Raw genomic sequence first — 10,572 nt, 5'->3', positions numbered from 1 at the left:
TGCTTTTCCAGCCCATCTCTCCTTGTTTTAGTATGTTCATACTACGCTTGATTCTTTAAAAATTGTACTGTTTGGACTATGTTAAATATTATTATAGGCTTGTTATAACTAGAAAGCTTTTTCTCAATCAATTTGAGCTTAAAAAACTTAAATACTGTCAGAAATAAGTCGCATATGGTCTCATTCTTTTTTGAACCTCATGCATGTCGTCCAATTATCGAAAGCTATCGAGACGTCTTTGGGCCCAATAGGTAACTCACGTAGCAGTTGGCCTCAAGAAGTAGGGAGAATTGAAGCTGATAGATAGTAAAAGGTCAGTGGGTGAGATGGGGTAGGGATGAAACACCCTTCCATTGTTCCCATGTAACTTGATATTTTCCTTAGAAATAATGGTCTGTGTGGTCTGGAAAGGAAAAGAAAACAGCAGAGGCTGATGGATGTCCAAAGGTGGTTTTTTGAAATGTGTGACATAGTTACTTTTGACGTGGTTATTATCCTAAGGCACTGAGATTCCCCCGATGGTCGTTCAATGTCTTGGGGAGAGTCACACAATGTGCCAGTTGTATTTTTCCTTAAAATTTTCCACATCTGAAATTCTGTTGCATAATTCCAATGAGAGCTTTTAAACAAAATGGTTCATGAGTAGGACAAGCGTCACAGCGCATTGGCGTTTGCGAACTCTTTCCACTCCCCCTAATGGGATGCCGCATTCACAAAAGCATCGATTTAAAATTTTGGATCCAGATCCAATGACTTCAGTGAATTAGGATCCGAAGTATCCAGTGAAGGGCAATATCCGCAATATTTGGATCCAATCCTACCATCCCTAATTCATATTGTTGTTGAAGCTGGTGAAATTAATGATATTCATCTCCTAATTATGCTCTTTAATGCATAGGATATGTTTAAATCTAGCAGGGAAAGGAATGTGAATTGTTTTTTCTATCCTTCTCTAATTACCATGCAGTTACCATCGCTGAAGTATCTTCTTGTGATCTTATTTTGTATCAGCTACAGCCCAAAAACTATAAATGGTAGAACAATCATAATGAATTCATTTCTGCCTATGTTAGCATATTTTGTGCAAAGGAGACTTTTATATTCATTTTAAGAATACACCTGGTAATCTTTTGAGTGTGACTGTATATTTCAATTGGACAACTCATTAAAGTGATGTCACTTATTTTTATGTGAAATGAATGTCTTTTTATATGTAAACGTATGTGTAGTCTTGCATACTGTATCAGCCTCAGGCAAAATATTAATAATTGTGTCATCAATTGTGGATCATCATTTTAAACATATGCTGGATATGGTCTAATGGCCATCATAAGTTATTTAAAAGTAAATTGTTATTGGATTTCTGGATGTAGGCATTTTTTACTGGCTTCATTGGCCGCATTATGGCTTGTAGTAAAACGTGTTTTTTCCAGCCAACTGAAGTACTTGTGTGGCATCTCACTGCCCTGTGTCTGCTAGTACACTTAATTTTTTGATATCCCATTTTGATTGAATTTTAATCTCATCAAATGCAATAGTTCTGTTGCATTTAAATGAACGATTGTATACAATTTTTTTAGCCATGTGCAATGCAGATGGTGTTTTATTTGAAATGATAATCCATTAATGATTTTGAGAATTTTTTGTTATCATTTATTCCAATTTAATTGTGTTCGGGTATGTCATTCACTTATCATGCACTGTAGTGAATGGATACTGACATGGAGTTGCTATGCATCCTGATTTTTGTGGGCATGTCCTGCATTTTAGTTCTTAATCAATTGTTCACAAGCCAGTTTGAAATGGCAAAGTTAAACACCAATCATTGGTGCCATTTTCAGTAGTGTTATCTCAGTTTAAATTAATGCCAAGAAGTATTTGTGAAGGGAGAATAGTAATAAATGCACAGAAATTTGGTCATAACATGCCATGTAAAATTTCCTCATGAAAGCTCTTATTTTGCCTTTTTCCTCGTCTTGGGAGAAGCTGACAAACTTTTTTTTTAAGTATTATTTTTACACTTTTGTTTGCATTGTTTTTTATATTGAGTTCAATATTTGCAGCTATTGTTAAACATTAGCAGCTTAACTGATCCATGAAAGTGAAAGGAAAGAAGATCACATGACTGGTTAATGGATAGTATTAAAAAAATTATAGGACAAATGCTGGCTTAATGGAAAGCTTTACTTCATGGAATTTTTTGTTATTTTTTTAAGTTGCTAGCATTTTTCAAATTGATATGTTTTATTTGTATACTAAAGAGTTTTCACATTATGTAATATTGTTTCATTGTGCAGTATTTCACCTGGGACACATAGATACTTGATCTCTTTTTTCATCTATTACTGTTATAGTTGCCTTATAGTTATTGATGATTTTATAAATGTTATTCCAGGAGTAAAGATTTCTTTGCTATACCTATTAATCAACTGTGCAAAGCTGTCAACCTGATAAAAGTATACTTGTGTGTATTACATAAATGCTAATGTATAGCATTTTTTTATTTTTTAATAATATTCAGAATTATTTTTTGTAACAAAACTGATTGTAGCTGGTGAAGTACTGGAGTAGACTTTACCTCAAGTAGAATTGCATGCAAGGAATAATTACTCTAGTACTATTATTTAATTTTTTGAGAGGTTTTTTAATAATTTACTTGTTAATCATTGTTAGTTTTTGAGGATTACAATTTTTCTAACATTTCATTCCACAACTGTTTTGTAAAGCCACCATTCATGTAAGTGTTGCATTTAAAACCTCTTAGGAGAGCGTCATAATTCCACAAGGTTGGGAATAAATCTCAAATGATCCAAGCACATGAGTGATGTAAGCTTTTGCAAGAATTTTGTCTTAGTCAAACTCATCAAATTTCGTTGTATCAGATGATATGACATGGTCATTTGACTCTGTGAAAGAAGATATTCCATTGATGTAATGTCTGTATTTTATTTCCTTGTTTCTGTGACTGATAAAGAATTCCTATGTAGTATGACTGACCAGTCCATATTTCTCTCATGTTGTCAAGCTTATTATTGCTGTGGAACATTGCGTTTAGCACAAAGAATGCATTTATACATTTACAATGTATGTTTTTACTTGTTACAGCTTTGTATCTCTTGGGGTCAAAGCTTTGAATATGTGTTCTATGGAAAAACATTATTTTGCCAATGTCTCGTAAACTATTCCAATACAGTGTATCCTAAATTTGCATCTCATGGGGCACAATTTATTAATATGTTTGATAAGTAACTTAGTGTGTTAGTAAATAGAGAATTATTTTAAAGTAAAAATTCAGAGAATTGTAGGTTACTGTTAATGCATTGCAATGTCATTTACTGCTAAAAAATTGTAATTCATTCCATGGTGAAAAGAATAATCCATCACTTAATTTATCTTGTTCTTTATTGTAATTGATAATGTTATACAAAATCACCTATATCATCGTCAGTAAATCAGCATTCATAGAGAAAATGTTCAGTATCACATTTGAATTTAAAATAAATAATTGTTGAATTTATCCATTTTGTCGTCATTATTAGCATTACAACTTGAGTGTACATATATTTTCATACTAATACTTGCACAGTGGTTCATTTCTTCAAATTTGCATTACAGATGCATGCACTCGCGGCTGAGCTTAAAGCCACCGAGTGCGTCCACCAGGTTGCGGGTGGTGGTGGACCTTTAGATATAGAGGTTAGCTGCGAGATAAGCGAGTTCTCTTGTCGAATAAGCAGTCGTGGACAAAAAGCGGCGGTATTCTGAGGGGGTATTGGGCTACCCTTGGGTAAGGTAGATCATTTAAAAGATACCAAAACCTGTGAAGATACCGTGACTTGGCGACTGGGGGCCACCAACAATTATGCCTCTCATCACCCGGGGGAGAGGGCAGCAGCTCATCTTCACATGTGCGAAGTTGGAGACCATACTGGTCGGTACAGCGACACACATTCCACCACGGGCATGGTAACATTTACTTTAACGGCTGTAGTACTGCGATGTGGAAGGCAAGGGGAAACCACCACATTATCATCCCGAGGAGTCACAGCTGCTCCACTCAATTTATATAATGACATGATGGAATTCTCTCGGGTAAAATATTCCGGAGGTAAACTAGTCCCCCATTCGGATCTCCGGGCGGGGACTACTCGAGAGGGTACATCGGTCAAACGAGATAGAATGTTACGGATAGGAACATGGAACGTCAGATCATTTCGTACCTGCCGTAAGCTAGAGAACTTGAAGGTGGAGATGCGAAGAATGAACCTCGATGTATTAGGCATCAGCGAAATGAAGTGGCCCCAGGAAGGAGACTTTTGGAGTGGAAGCTACAGAATGATACACACGGGATCGCTAAATGGTAATGCTGGAGTAGGCATAATGCTTAGAAAGAGCGCCGGGATGCGTGTTAAAAGCTACCTGCAGTTTAATGAAAGGATAGTAATGGTGAAGATAGATACTAAACCCGTAGCTACTGTAGTGGTACAGGTTTACATGCCTATGTCAGATTATGAAGACAAAGAAGTAGAAGATGTCTACCAAGATTTAGCGGAAGTTATCAAGCAGGTAAGAGGGGAAGAAAATCTTATTATTTTAGGTGACTGGAACGCCGTCGTCGGCGAAGGTCAAGACGGAATAATAACTGGGAAATATGGGTTGAGTAACCGAAATGAAAGAGGAGAAAGGCTACTTGAATTCTGCACGGAGCACAGGCTAGTGGTTGCCAACACTTTATTCAAAAATCCCCTGCGAAGAAGATACACATGGAAGATGCCAGGAGACCGTAGAAGATTCCAAATCGACTACATTCTAGTGAAACAAAGATTCAGGAACCAGGTGAAGGACTGCAAAAGTTATCCAGGGGCAGATATCGATAGTGACCATAACTTAGTTATGATGAAATGCCACCTTAAATTTAAAAAGTTGAAGAAAGCCGTGAAAAACATATGGCAGGTTGAAAAATTGAGGGAGGCTCAGCATCAACTGGCTTTTAAAGAGGCTGTAGAAAATAAAATAGGGGAGGATACGACCAACAAACCAATGGAAGAGAGTTGGAAAACCATTAGAAGTGGTCTGCAGGCGGCAGCTGAGGAAGTTCTTGGTAAAAGAAGAGTCGTTATGAAAAAACCATGGATCACGCAGGAAGTATTAGATCTCATTGAAGAAAGAAGAAAATACAAGGCTGTGAAAACAGAGGAAGGACAGAATCGTTACAAGAGAATAAGGAACGAAATATGTCGTAAAGCGCGGAAGGCTAGAGAAACGTGGATGAAAAGCATTTGCGAAGACGTGCAAAACAATCTTAAACATGGAAAAGTAGAGGCCGCTTATAGTGTAACGGGTGTCTCTCGTCGGGTTTGCAAATTCAGCCTATTTCGACTAGAGGCCCGTCCACCACGTAAGCACGCGGATAGCTAACAGTGGAGTGAATAATAACAAGAAAACAAATAAGATAATAAGCAACGGAAAAATTTAAAGGTACTATCCAGGGTTTCTAATGACCTTGAAGAAAACGACACGTTTCAATAGTAGCTGTTACAAGCCAAGGTAAGATATTTATTTCTCCAACTATTTTTGGATATTTGGCAGCACACAGAAAGAACAACAATTTTAAAATACATTCTTGCCTCATCGGCTAATATAGCAATCCTAATCACAAAATAATGTTTTCCCCCAACTATTTTAATATTTGGCAGCTCACAGAAAGAACGACAAATTTACAATACATTCTCGCCTCATCGAGGCCTATAGAAATCCCAACCACAAAGTAAAGTTTGGCATAAGGCGCACGTGGTCCCGAAGACCTGACATAAATGCACATGAATTGGAAACAGCAAGGAACACAAGCCAAAATCAACGCTAAGAATTTAGATCCCAATAACGGGCACGTGACAGAAAATCACGAAAAGCAAAATTGAGCATTAGAAATCATCAAAGCCCTTTAGCCACATACCTCAATCCCTCACTCACACACACACACTGGTTTGAATTTTTAAGCACACTTGATGGAGAGATGTGGACTCCTGAAAGTTCGTAGGCCAAAAAGAGCTTTTTCGTGGCGAGCTCTTCTCTCTAGCATTTCCCTCACGGAGGGCAGCAGCAGCGTCGCACACTAGCAGACGCTTCATTCCGGTGGCACATACACCTGCGCGCGCCTCCTCGCCGGCGGGAATCCAAACTGGGCGCTCTGGTTAGTCTGCGCCATGCGTTAGCCTGACCTTTTCTCTTGCGGTGGTCAGCCGTCAGAAGAAGAAGGCGGGTATCGCCCAGACCATGGCCAGGGGTTACCAGTCCCTTTGCCGCGGACCCGTGGATCGCCAATGTCCTGAGTGCTCACAAACCTCAAATACATGCACCCAACTTTATAAAAAAAACAAAACACACTTGATTATTGACGTACGTGGCTATCGGATTTGAGTTTATTCCTCCCAAATACAGAGGCAATGAACTTAGATTAAAAAAATACGAAATCTAAAGAAAATAATTTGTGGCTGAGATAACAAAAGAAAATAATTTTTTTTTTTCTTTGGAGCAAAATAGATACAATATATTCACACATTCCAAAATAATAACAGAGTGCATTAGTATTTACAAAAAAAAACTTAACATTCCTCTAATTGCTTTACAATCAACATAAGGCAATAGAAACAAAATAAATATAGCTTTTAATCCTAACACCTCCCACCTGCTCCTTTGCCTCCGAACTTTCGGGATTCATTCTCCAACTTTTGAAGGTTACAATAGGATAGTGAGGAACCACTTTAAGGAAAGGGGCGTAAGATGTAATACCCTTAGGGACAAAAACGGAGAACTATTGATTGAAAACTAAGAAAAAGGGAAGAGATGGAAGGAATATCTGGAAGATATGTACAAAGGAAGTCGCCTCAGAACGAATGCTATCGAAAACGAGAGGGAAGTGGATGCCAATGACATGGGAGCCCCAATTTTAAGATCGAAATTTGATGCGGCTGTAAGAGGATAAATAAAGCGTCTGGCATTGATGACATTCCTGCAGAACTAATTAAAAATTCAGGAGAGAAGACGTTGAACCAGCTATACAAAATCATTAGTGAAATGTATTCGACAGGTGAGATACCAAAGGATTTCGAGAGGAACATTATAATCCCTATTCCTAAGAAGAAAAGAGCGGAGAAGTGCAAAGATCTTAGGACCATAGGCCTTACTACACATGCGTCAAAGATACTGACAAGGATCATCTATAGAAGAAGCAGAAGAGTACTTGGATGAGGACCAATTTGGATTCAGAAAAAACGAAGGCACAAGGGAAGCAATATTGGCCCTAAGACTGCTCATAGAGAAGAGAATGGAAAAGAACAAGCCAACATTCGTTGCTTTTGTGGACTTAGAGAAAGCATTTGACAACGTGGATTGGAGCAAAATGCTTGGAATCCTCAAGGAAATTGGGGTTCTTTACAATGACAGAAGAATCATCCACAGTTTATACAAAAACCAAGTAGCCGTGATAAAATCAGGGCCCAGCTGTGAAGAAGCAAGAATTAAGAAAGGAGTGCGACAAGGCTGTACATTGTCACCCGTAATTTTCAACGTTTACATTGAAAAAGCCATTAATGAAATCAAAGAAAAGGCATTGGGAGTGAATATCCATGGAGAAAAAATTAGCATGCTAAGATTTGCCGATAACATAGCCGTTATGGCAGAAACAGAGAAGGATTTGAAAAATATTCTGGTTAATATGGATAGGGTAATGAGTAGATATCAACTGAAAATAAGCACGAAGAAAACCAAGAACTTAGTATGCAGCAGAAGAGAAGTCAAGACCAACATTAAAATAGGGAGGCAAAAACTGATGGAGGTAGATGAATTCTGTTATTTGGGAAGCAAGATAACTAGTGACGGGAGAAGCAAGAAAGAAATTATCAGCAGAATAGCCCAGGCGAAGAGAGCATTCCACCAAAAGAGAGACCTGCTTACAGCGGGAAACTTAAATATGGAAGTAAAGAAACAATTTATAAGAACCTACATCTGGAGTATGCTCCTATACGGAAGTGAGGCATGGACAATGACAGCAGCGGAGAAAGCAAGGATAGAGGCCTTTGAAATGTGGTGCTACAGAAGAATGATGAAAATCAAATGGATCGACCGAGTTAGTAACGAGGAAGTCCTAAGAAGAGTAGAAGAGAAGAGAAGCCTCATGAAAACCTTAATAAGAAGACAGAACAACCTTATAGGCCACATCTTGAGACATGAAGGCCTGATGAAGACAATCGTCGAAGGACAAGTGGAAGGCAAGAATGGAAAAAGAAGACCCCGAACAAAATATATGGAAAAAGTAAAGAGAGATGTGAAAGAAGAAATACGTAGGTGTGAAAAGATAAGCTGATAGGAAACTGAGTGGAGAGCTGCGTCAAACCAATCCTAGGATTGTTGACCAGTGATGATGATGATGATGAGATGCATGTAAGTTGTCAACTCATATGTCGTTATGCTGAGAACGTCTAAATTAAATGTACCTTCTTATTTTGGCTTTATTTTTATTTTTTTCACTGGTATTCCATTTATTTAATTTATATGTGGTGAAATCGTGATTTATTATAAAGGATCGTGTATTCCTATGACCCCTTTAGCTTCTCCAGTGGTACGAGCAGTATTTGTTCTTGTGTAATGGAACCATGCCTGCGAGATATGCCATATGGTAGAAATTGGATGCCAGATAGGGCTGTGCAAAGCGCCCTATGCACATGTGTGTTTTCACTCGGCAGCCTGCTAGACGGAATGTCTACGCTGGAGTCGTGGGAGGCAACAGTGCACTGCGAGACCCAAGCCCTGCTTCCCCCCTATGAATTAGAATTTTTTATTTGTCCACAGTGATACAATACACTAGTTACACACTAGGCAGGTATATAGGACACGTCAAAATATCAAATATTAGTTTAAAGTACAATATACATATCGAATATAAAATTTTACACTGTGAAACCTTACATGCTATGTACTCAAATATTCATTATTGCTATGGAAGCATTTTTCAAGAAGATAAGTAAAAACAATTTTTTTAAATGCAAGTATTCTATTTTCACATTTTATATAGGCAGGCAACTTATTATATAGTTTCGTGCACATTGCACGGGGTCCTTTGGTGGTATGGGTAAAATTTTTTTGTGTGACATGTAGATCATTACACTTTCTGGTATTGTAGGAGTGTATACTATTATTTTGAATGAAATCGCTAAGGTGTTGTTTAGCATAGATTACAGAGTGGTATATGTATATACAAGGCACAGTTAACAAATGTTGATTTTTAAATAGAGGTCTGCAGTCTGCAGACTCCTCGAAAAGGTGGTGTTCACGGCTGACCCACTCAGCGCCATATCTAAGAGTATGCTCTCTATTTCTCTCAAGCTCGCACAAAAAAGAAGCAGAATTCAAAAAACTGTTTGGCACATCCAAGGTATTGGTAGCATGGATGAAACTCTAATTCAGCCTGAAATACAACTTAACAATGCAACAAATGGAAATGCTTTCATTATCAGGTGAGGTGGACCGAAAGTGGAGGTTTTTGCTGCACAGGTTAGGAGGGCTAGAGCTATGTTATGGTGTGCTTTACAATTAGTGCCGTCTTTACTGGGGCTATTTGGAGGTTGTCTAATGCTGCCTGAATCACCAATCAACTTTCATCTCTTTTCAGGGAGAGATCAAATTTTCAGCAAAAAAAAATCCAAAAAAAGTATTGCCCAACACCTGGGAAGTAAAAACTCTTTAACTTTTCTGCAAGATTAGATGCTATTTATTTTCCTTAATATTGCTCAGCAGGCTTTAGAGAAATGTAAAATGTCGTATACACTAAAGGGTGGATCCAGGATATTTTTCTGGGGGGCACAAAGGTCTGAGAGGCAAAAGATCTTCTCATATTTCGAGATTAAAAAGACATACAACAATTACTGAACGAAATATTCTCCTAATTATAATATGAAAGATATTAATATGAAATTAAATTAAGGCTCCGAAATACACAAAACAAAATGAATGTATTATAGCCGTATTAAAAATCTTGTCTAATTTCTGAGCATCTGGGGGGACACGTGCCCCTCCCCTAAATCCACCTATGTATGCACTCATAGTCAGTTAACTCTGCGTTACAGAGCCTATTTTTCAGTTTTGAATTCCTTAATTATCATACATCCATGCGCTTCACTACAGTTGATTGTGTGTGGTGATCGAAAATCCATACTATTATTATCTATGGTAGTGCCGATTAATTCATGATTGTATTTAATTAAATAATGTTCTTTTTTGCTTTTCTATTATGCATGTATTAAAAGGCGACTTTAGAGTTATGGCTTGTTTAGTAATTAAGATGAAGCAGAAAGATTGCTTGAACGAAGTGAAAGTTAACTTTGATACCCAGTCGTGCTATAGCGAAAACAGTGTATGTAATGCAAATTTGTGTTACCTGAGTGGTACCTGGTAGCTCTCTATGAAAGTGGGAGAAACTAGTCAAATTGCTTAGTAATTGTTAAATGCAGCTTGGTTAAAAGTTAGCTGAAATTGAGTTGGTGGTTGACAATATCTGTGAATGAACTTTTCTTGAGT

Source organism: Ischnura elegans, chromosome 10 (genome assembly GCF_921293095.1).
Source record: "Ischnura elegans chromosome 10, ioIscEleg1.1, whole genome shotgun sequence".
Taxonomy (NCBI): domain Eukaryota; kingdom Metazoa; phylum Arthropoda; class Insecta; order Odonata; family Coenagrionidae; genus Ischnura; species Ischnura elegans.
Note: the sequence above shows the minus strand (reverse complement) of the source record.